This window comes from Amblyomma americanum, chromosome 1 (genome assembly GCF_052857255.1).
Source record: "Amblyomma americanum isolate KBUSLIRL-KWMA chromosome 1, ASM5285725v1, whole genome shotgun sequence".
NCBI lineage: Eukaryota > Metazoa > Arthropoda > Arachnida > Ixodida > Ixodidae > Amblyomma > Amblyomma americanum.
The window spans coordinates 473,922,896-473,929,569 of NC_135497.1; the positions used below are offsets into that span (position 1 = coordinate 473,922,896).

The 6,674-nt window shown below is 45.3% G+C and overlaps 1 long non-coding RNA gene across 1 annotated transcript; it reads right to left on the minus strand.

Moving 5' to 3' along the window:
- Positions 1-3,456: 3,456 nt before the first annotated feature.
- On the minus strand, positions 3,457-6,473 carry LOC144104724 (uncharacterized). The gene is made up of 3 exons (XR_013308624.1): positions 6,408-6,473; positions 5,006-5,144; positions 3,457-4,859 (listed from the first exon to the last, which is right to left on the minus strand). It is a non-coding gene; the product is annotated as an uncharacterized LOC144104724 (long non-coding RNA).
- Between the last annotated feature and the right edge of the window lie 201 nt (positions 6,474-6,674).

Here is a 6,674-nt window from a genome sequence, read left to right on the forward strand (position 1 = left end):
GAAGTTCTTTGTTGTTTGAGGCCAGGACTGGAGTTTTGCGGACTAAGACGTATAGAGTCAGGTACCAGGAGATAGACACTTCGTGCATTGCGTGCAGAGAAGAGGAGGAAACAGCTGAACACTTGATACTTTTCTGTAAAGGGCTTCACCCTACAGTGGAAGGCAGCGGGGCTGACTTACCCAAGGCATTGGGGTTTAGGGATAGTGAAGGGAAAGTGGATTTTAAGAGGTTAGAAGTAACCAAGCGAAGGTTATCTGATTGGTGGCTAAAAGCAAGACAGGAGTAAAATTTCACAAGACATGGCTAGGTGGCTTGAGCCACCGCCCGATGTAAAGGGTTCAGCCGTATCCATCCATCCATCCATCCATCCATCCATCCATCCATCCATCCATCCATCCATCCATCCATCCATCCATCCATCGGAGTTCCCGGATTCGAACTTGACCGCGGCGGCTGCGTTTTTATAGAGGAAAAACGCTAAGGCGCCCGTGTGCTGTGCGATGTCAGTGCACGTTAAAGATCCCCAGGTGGCCGAAATTATTCCGGAGCCCTCCACTACGGCACCTCTTCTTCCTTTCTTCTTTCACTCCCTCCTTTATCCGTTCCCTTACGGCGCGGTTCAGGTGTCCAACGATATATGAGACAGATACTGCGCCATTTCCTTTCCCCCCAAAACCAATTATTATTAATTATTAGCCCTATAGACCACCACCACCACCCTATAGAGAACCATACTTTGTAAAGAGCGGACACTTCCGTAGGGCCCTGAGGCCGAGCTACTACACTGCCGCCAGCGCCCCGAGCGGGTGGTCAGATCACTAATTTCGTCCTCTGAAATTTTAGGCCCGTACTTCAACTCTGTTTTAATTTCGGTTTCGATACCAATGGTTTCGATTCTGATTTACCTCTGGCTATTAAAATATTTAACTACAACTTCCAAGTGAACCACGGGGGCTTTAATATCTCATTTCTAAGCAAGCCACACATATATACGTAATAAACTCTCGGATCACAGACCTTTACTGGAAATACCACTATAGAGGCTAGAAGATTTGACTAGTGTTGTGAACGCGCCAGCGGAGAGGAAATGATTTGCAATGACGGCTCACAAATGGCGCTGCAGCTAGCTGGTGTGTTGTGCGCGCGCTCGGCAGCAATACCGGGAAACGTATTTCGCTGCGCGCATCTCGCTGTAACGGCTGCGATATTTGTCTGGCCAAAGCACAAAATATAATACGAGTGTCCATAAGTTCTGCGGTGCATGCGGCGTCGGTTAGCAGCGATATTCTCAGCAAACCACTTTCGAAGCTACTGCTTCAGGTGGCCACAGACTGTTGAAGCCGCGAGCGGTTATATTTTTGCTTGTTTATGCTTTGGTTGACCCATTTTCGCGGGAAAAGGAACAATGAAAAACTGCGCAACAAGACAGTGACGAAGAGGAATGAACGAGCACAACACGACATGTGCAGAAACAAGAAAGGCTCGTCATCCTAGAGATTGATCGAGCGCGTCTTGTATAACGACCGAGCGAAATTACGGCTTCACGTGTGGAAGGCACCATTCGCGGATGGTCGTTACAGCCCCGAATGCATTAATGTAATCACATAAATAAAGGAACAAAACACATTAACGCAATGTTTATTTAAAGGAACATTTCACTGATGCAGTTTTCACTGGCATCGCCTCAGTTTGAGCAGTTTTTGCTTCTCGCGATTGGGCGCCTTATCTTTGCTCATCGCCTTAGTAAAAAAATGCGACCTCGTCAATACATAAAACTTAATCACATCCCTTGTAAGAGCGCGGGAGTGCTCGTCGCAGCCGACTTCTTGGAGTTCATGCCCTTGTAGAAAATGTAAAAACGACATCATGCTCCCAGCATGCAGCTCGTTTCTGCTGAAAAAGGCAGTGAATGCATTTTCTAGTTTAGTTATTAGCACTTCACTGCGCTTTGAAGCGTACACCAAACCTCCATGGTCAGCCTGCCTCGTCAGTGAGGCGTTCTCATTTTTATCAGCCTGTAGGGACTAAATAGCCAAGGCAGATTGGCATGTGGGGCATGGGAATCTTTTCAGCGATTTCCTGACAACGTAGCCAGCGACATAAAAAAATGATTCGGCTGTCGCTTTTCTTTTCTACGCAGCCTTTATGGTCAAACATGATGTCGTGCTCTTGCAGCACTGCTGACGCCTGTGCGAGGTTTCCCTCGTCCAAATAGGTCATCAATTAGGCTTGCTATCAGTGCCGCCTTTTCTTTCCTTGCATCACAGGGCTGCAGAATAGAACTCACAACCTCAGCTGGTGAATTTCCGTTCCTTGGCGGCTTTGCAAATTGTAGACGGCAAGGTTATTTACTATAAGCAAAAACTCTCTGGAGAGGGGTGGTCATTGCAGCCGAAGGATTGTTTTACAATTCCAAATAAATTCTCCAATTTGTCTGCTCAAATTGGCTGTCAGGAGATATTTGTATTTTAGTGATGACGTCACATAATTCACAATTGTGACAGTGTGCTTTTCAGCGTCACACGAAGTCCGAGGGCAGTCCCTGCTCTGAGAAATCCACCACCGTGCTAAGCGGCATACCGTTCCCATTCATTCAAGAAGGTTAGAAATTCTTCTAGAAATTTCGCACTTGCTGAATCTGGGCAAAGCCCTTTGGAGGGCACCCTTGATGTTATGACAAATATCAAGCGTTCCATGAGCTTCACAAATCGTTCTGTTCGCTCAATTGTACGGAAAATTTTGTCTAGCTTATCCTTGTAAAAAAAAATCATTTCAAAACCTCATCACTGAGCAGCTGGAAGGCAAGGTAGACACGCATTTTGTCAAATGCATTCGGCTGCAAATGGGATAAAGTTAAATGTGGCATGACTTTCAATGTAAGCACGGCTTTTTCAAACTTCCACGCTTCTTTGATAACGTCAACGTACGCATTACCACCTGGGATCTGGGCTCCCTTAGAAGTAAATGCATTCCTTATACATTTTACGATGTGAGGAAAATCAGAAATGAAATGAAGGTTCCTTGTTTTGTCCACGGTATGTTGAACCTTGCACTCGATTTCCTGGGCTGATGCTGGCAATGCACTTCGATTAACACAGTAAACAATATCGTGGGCGCAATGCAGACACAGATTAGCGAAGCAGAAGCACACCAGAAAGACGCGCATTCACTCGACGAGCTGCGGCGGCGGCATCGGCTTCTCTGCTCGCCTAACTCGCCTGCCGCGAACAGCGCCACCTACGCTAGCATCGAAACAGGCTTCGGCGCGGCGGCTGGCGAGGGCGCCTCCTCACGACACTAGTCAAAACTTCTAGCCTCTATAATGCCACCTAGCTGCTCGAAGTACGCAAGCTGAATTAGCTCATGCAGGTTGGAATAATGTAATCAGAGCTGTTCTTACTTTAATTTTGTGCCGTCATTGAGCCGCCTATTTCAGTTGCAGACATACAAGGGAGTGGTTTTACATAAAGAGTTTATTTTTTCTTGTTTACAATTTGAACTGTACAGAAAAAATGCTGGATCGAACACATTTTATAAAATACATCAGAATACGAAAGCAACAGGAATGAAGTTATGGTATAGCGGGTGGCACCATGTCACGAACAAAAAATATTGCACACACGCTCTGCGGGTTGTCACCCAAAACATCACCCGTGCGAACAACAGAACAGGAGTTGTCAACAGCTAGACACAAGTAACGTGTTAATAAGGTACATATAGCGCACTCGATTCCTGCACATCAGCAGCTTTGACCGATAGGTTCATAGGCTGTTGAGAAATACAAGCACAACATATTCAATACATCATAGTAACACATTAGTAAGCTTGCACTCTTCGTAAAAATCGATTATTGCGATTTTTTGGTCAAGGTGTAGACACCACGCAAAAAAATCCACATTCGGGCTGCACGCTCTTGTTCTAAAACAAGACAAATATGGACAAATGGCTAACAACAACGTAAATCGTCTCTTCGAAAAAGGCTGCAGTTGCCTTCGAGAACAATAAAAAAATACAGCTTTCTACAAGCATTGTCCTACATGTACAGATTTAAGTCCATATATTTACTAATTATCGAACCTAGCAAAGGGAAGGAAAGATGTAATGAATGATCAGCGCAGTAATGAACATAGCGACGGATATATGTAAGCGAACCGTGTGTTCTATTGGCAGCGATGAGAAACAATCAGACATCAGGCTTTAAATTTGTCCAGCTGTCTGCCAGACAATGATTTCTTGAAGCGAATGTTATCTAATTTTCTATTGATGAAGCGCACATGCCAGAAAAGGCGAATTCTGCAGATCATACTCGGAAACCTCTCACGGCACTGCAGGGAGCAAAAAGGAAAATCGCCAACATTTGTCATGAGCTCATACAGTGTACCACAGACGTGGCGTACATGGGATGTTTCTTCAATTACAGTAAGGAATCGAGTCTCCAGTTGCTGTATAAATGCAAAGGCTGCTTCAGAAGGAACTGTCAAGTTTCCAAAAAACCTACCCGGAATATGATAGGCTTTAAGCATGGTGAAATACTGATGCGGTTTGTTTAGGCCACAATTCTCATCTTTGAGCACTTCGGAGCATGTACATTCTTCTTCTATATTTCTAAGAAATTGTCTAATTATAAATCCACGACACGACAAGCGCACACTGAAAATGACCTTGAGCGAGCTAACAACCCCAATATCCTGTGGGTTAAACAGTGGGAATGGCGGTCTTCTTCAGCGAAGTCATCCCGGGGCCCATGAAGTCATCTCCGGTGAAATGGTCCCCGCAGATGCGGTACGTGGCGTACAGCTGGGTCGGCGACTTTTCTAACAGGTCGCCCCTCTTGGCATACTCGATCCAAGCCTTCGACCTGAAACAATTATGACGCAGTATAACATGTAATTATTCGCTTCACTGGCTGACTAAAAAAAAGCATCCGCATAAGGCGGTTCTAACAAGACATTGGCAGCACTGTTTTATGTTTTCTTTAAACTACACAGAAAAGGCGTCAATAACCTGCTGTCACGAGGAATGCGGAAGAACTTCGTCCCCGGCTTCCTTTGTCTTCGCCCGTTGTTCCCACTCCATGAAACGCAGCAGTAGCTCCCGTAATTTAACCCGCTCCGGGGCATATTAGCGTGGGCTTGTGTACAGACTGTAAAGATTGTTGCAGTCATCAAATGGCAAAGAGAAATTTATCGCAGCAAAAAACATAGAAAATAAGAATAAACTCGCTGATGACAGTTATTTATAATATGCTTGCAGGCAAGCACGTTAACATATCGTTCATGAAAAATTCTATTTGGCTTCAATCCCTTGCGGAAGCGAGCTGACGCAAACTGATTTTGTGTCTATAAAGCGGTGACTGTGGTCAATGGTTCTCTCTATGGTTTTCTTCCAGACCGTACCTATATACGGTACGGGTCAGTGATAAGCTTTCATTTTACAGTGATCGCACACTGTCGTAATGATTGCGTAGATAGCAGTATCCGCAACGATTTTCTTATACTCCTTCACGTGGGCACTTTCGATTGTGATCGAGCCCTCGACCGGGATCCGATCGACTTTCAATCGCGATGGAAAATGATCGCTGATATAGCGGTCCAAGGATCGGGAGTAAGAACAGCCCTAGCGCAACAGATGTCACCAAGTAGGTCCGAAACAACCAGCAAATTTCGCCGAGTTGGCAGAAAAAAGGCCTTGTATATTACTTTTTCCAGAAAAAAAACACATTCCAATTTGTTATTATGGCCAAAAAAACGTACCTATCAATGCCGATCACCTGAAATTCTCTGAAATACGTCAAGTCAGCGGTATATGACAAACACACACATATATGACAAACGTATTAGCATTTGTTGTAATGCAGTCTAAAACAACCGTTTTTGTTTATATTTTAGGCTTCTCTCTTTCGCTGTTCGTTTCCTAGCAGTCTATGACACCTAAAAAGCACACAGTAGGTTTCGAACGCAATCGGGCAGCTCGATTCCAATGCTCCGATGGCAGTCAACTATTCCTAAACGCGGCTCAAACGATATCTGAGCATATTGAGGCCCGATTAGGATCTGACCGATCACGATCAAAACTGCCCGCTTCCCATGTGACGAAGGCGGTCGATTTCAAATGTGCATTACACTACTCGACCCACGCCATATAAAAGGTTTGTGTTACGATACGGGTTAGCCATCGATGAATTCTGTGTTTTAAACCGAACGTGTTGCGAGTGACTTTTCGAAAATTACGCTTTCGAAGTAATGCACATGCTCTTCTGGAAAAGACAACAAACGGATGACTCACGGCTAATATTATATGCTACGAGTGCAAAATACGTTCACGCAGCATAACAAACAACTTGCTACAATGTTCTTAGCTCAAGAAAATTCATAATTAATCCTGCAGGCAAAAGGAAACAACTTACCCGAAAAAAGAGGCGATGGGTTGAAAAGCGCGGTGAGGTGGGCGTAACCAGCGGCACATGACAGGCGCAGCTCCAGCTTCTATATGGAAATGGAGTGCTTGGATGCAAGCCGATGGACGTGTGATAAGCTGTCGACCTTTGAAGCAGAGTGGAAGCAAACATAGGCCGCCTGGCGGGTGGTCAGACCCTTGTTTGCTCGGCCGCGAAACGGCCTGAGTGTCCGCTCTTTACGAAGTATGTTTCTCTGTGGGGAAGGCGCGTCAGGGC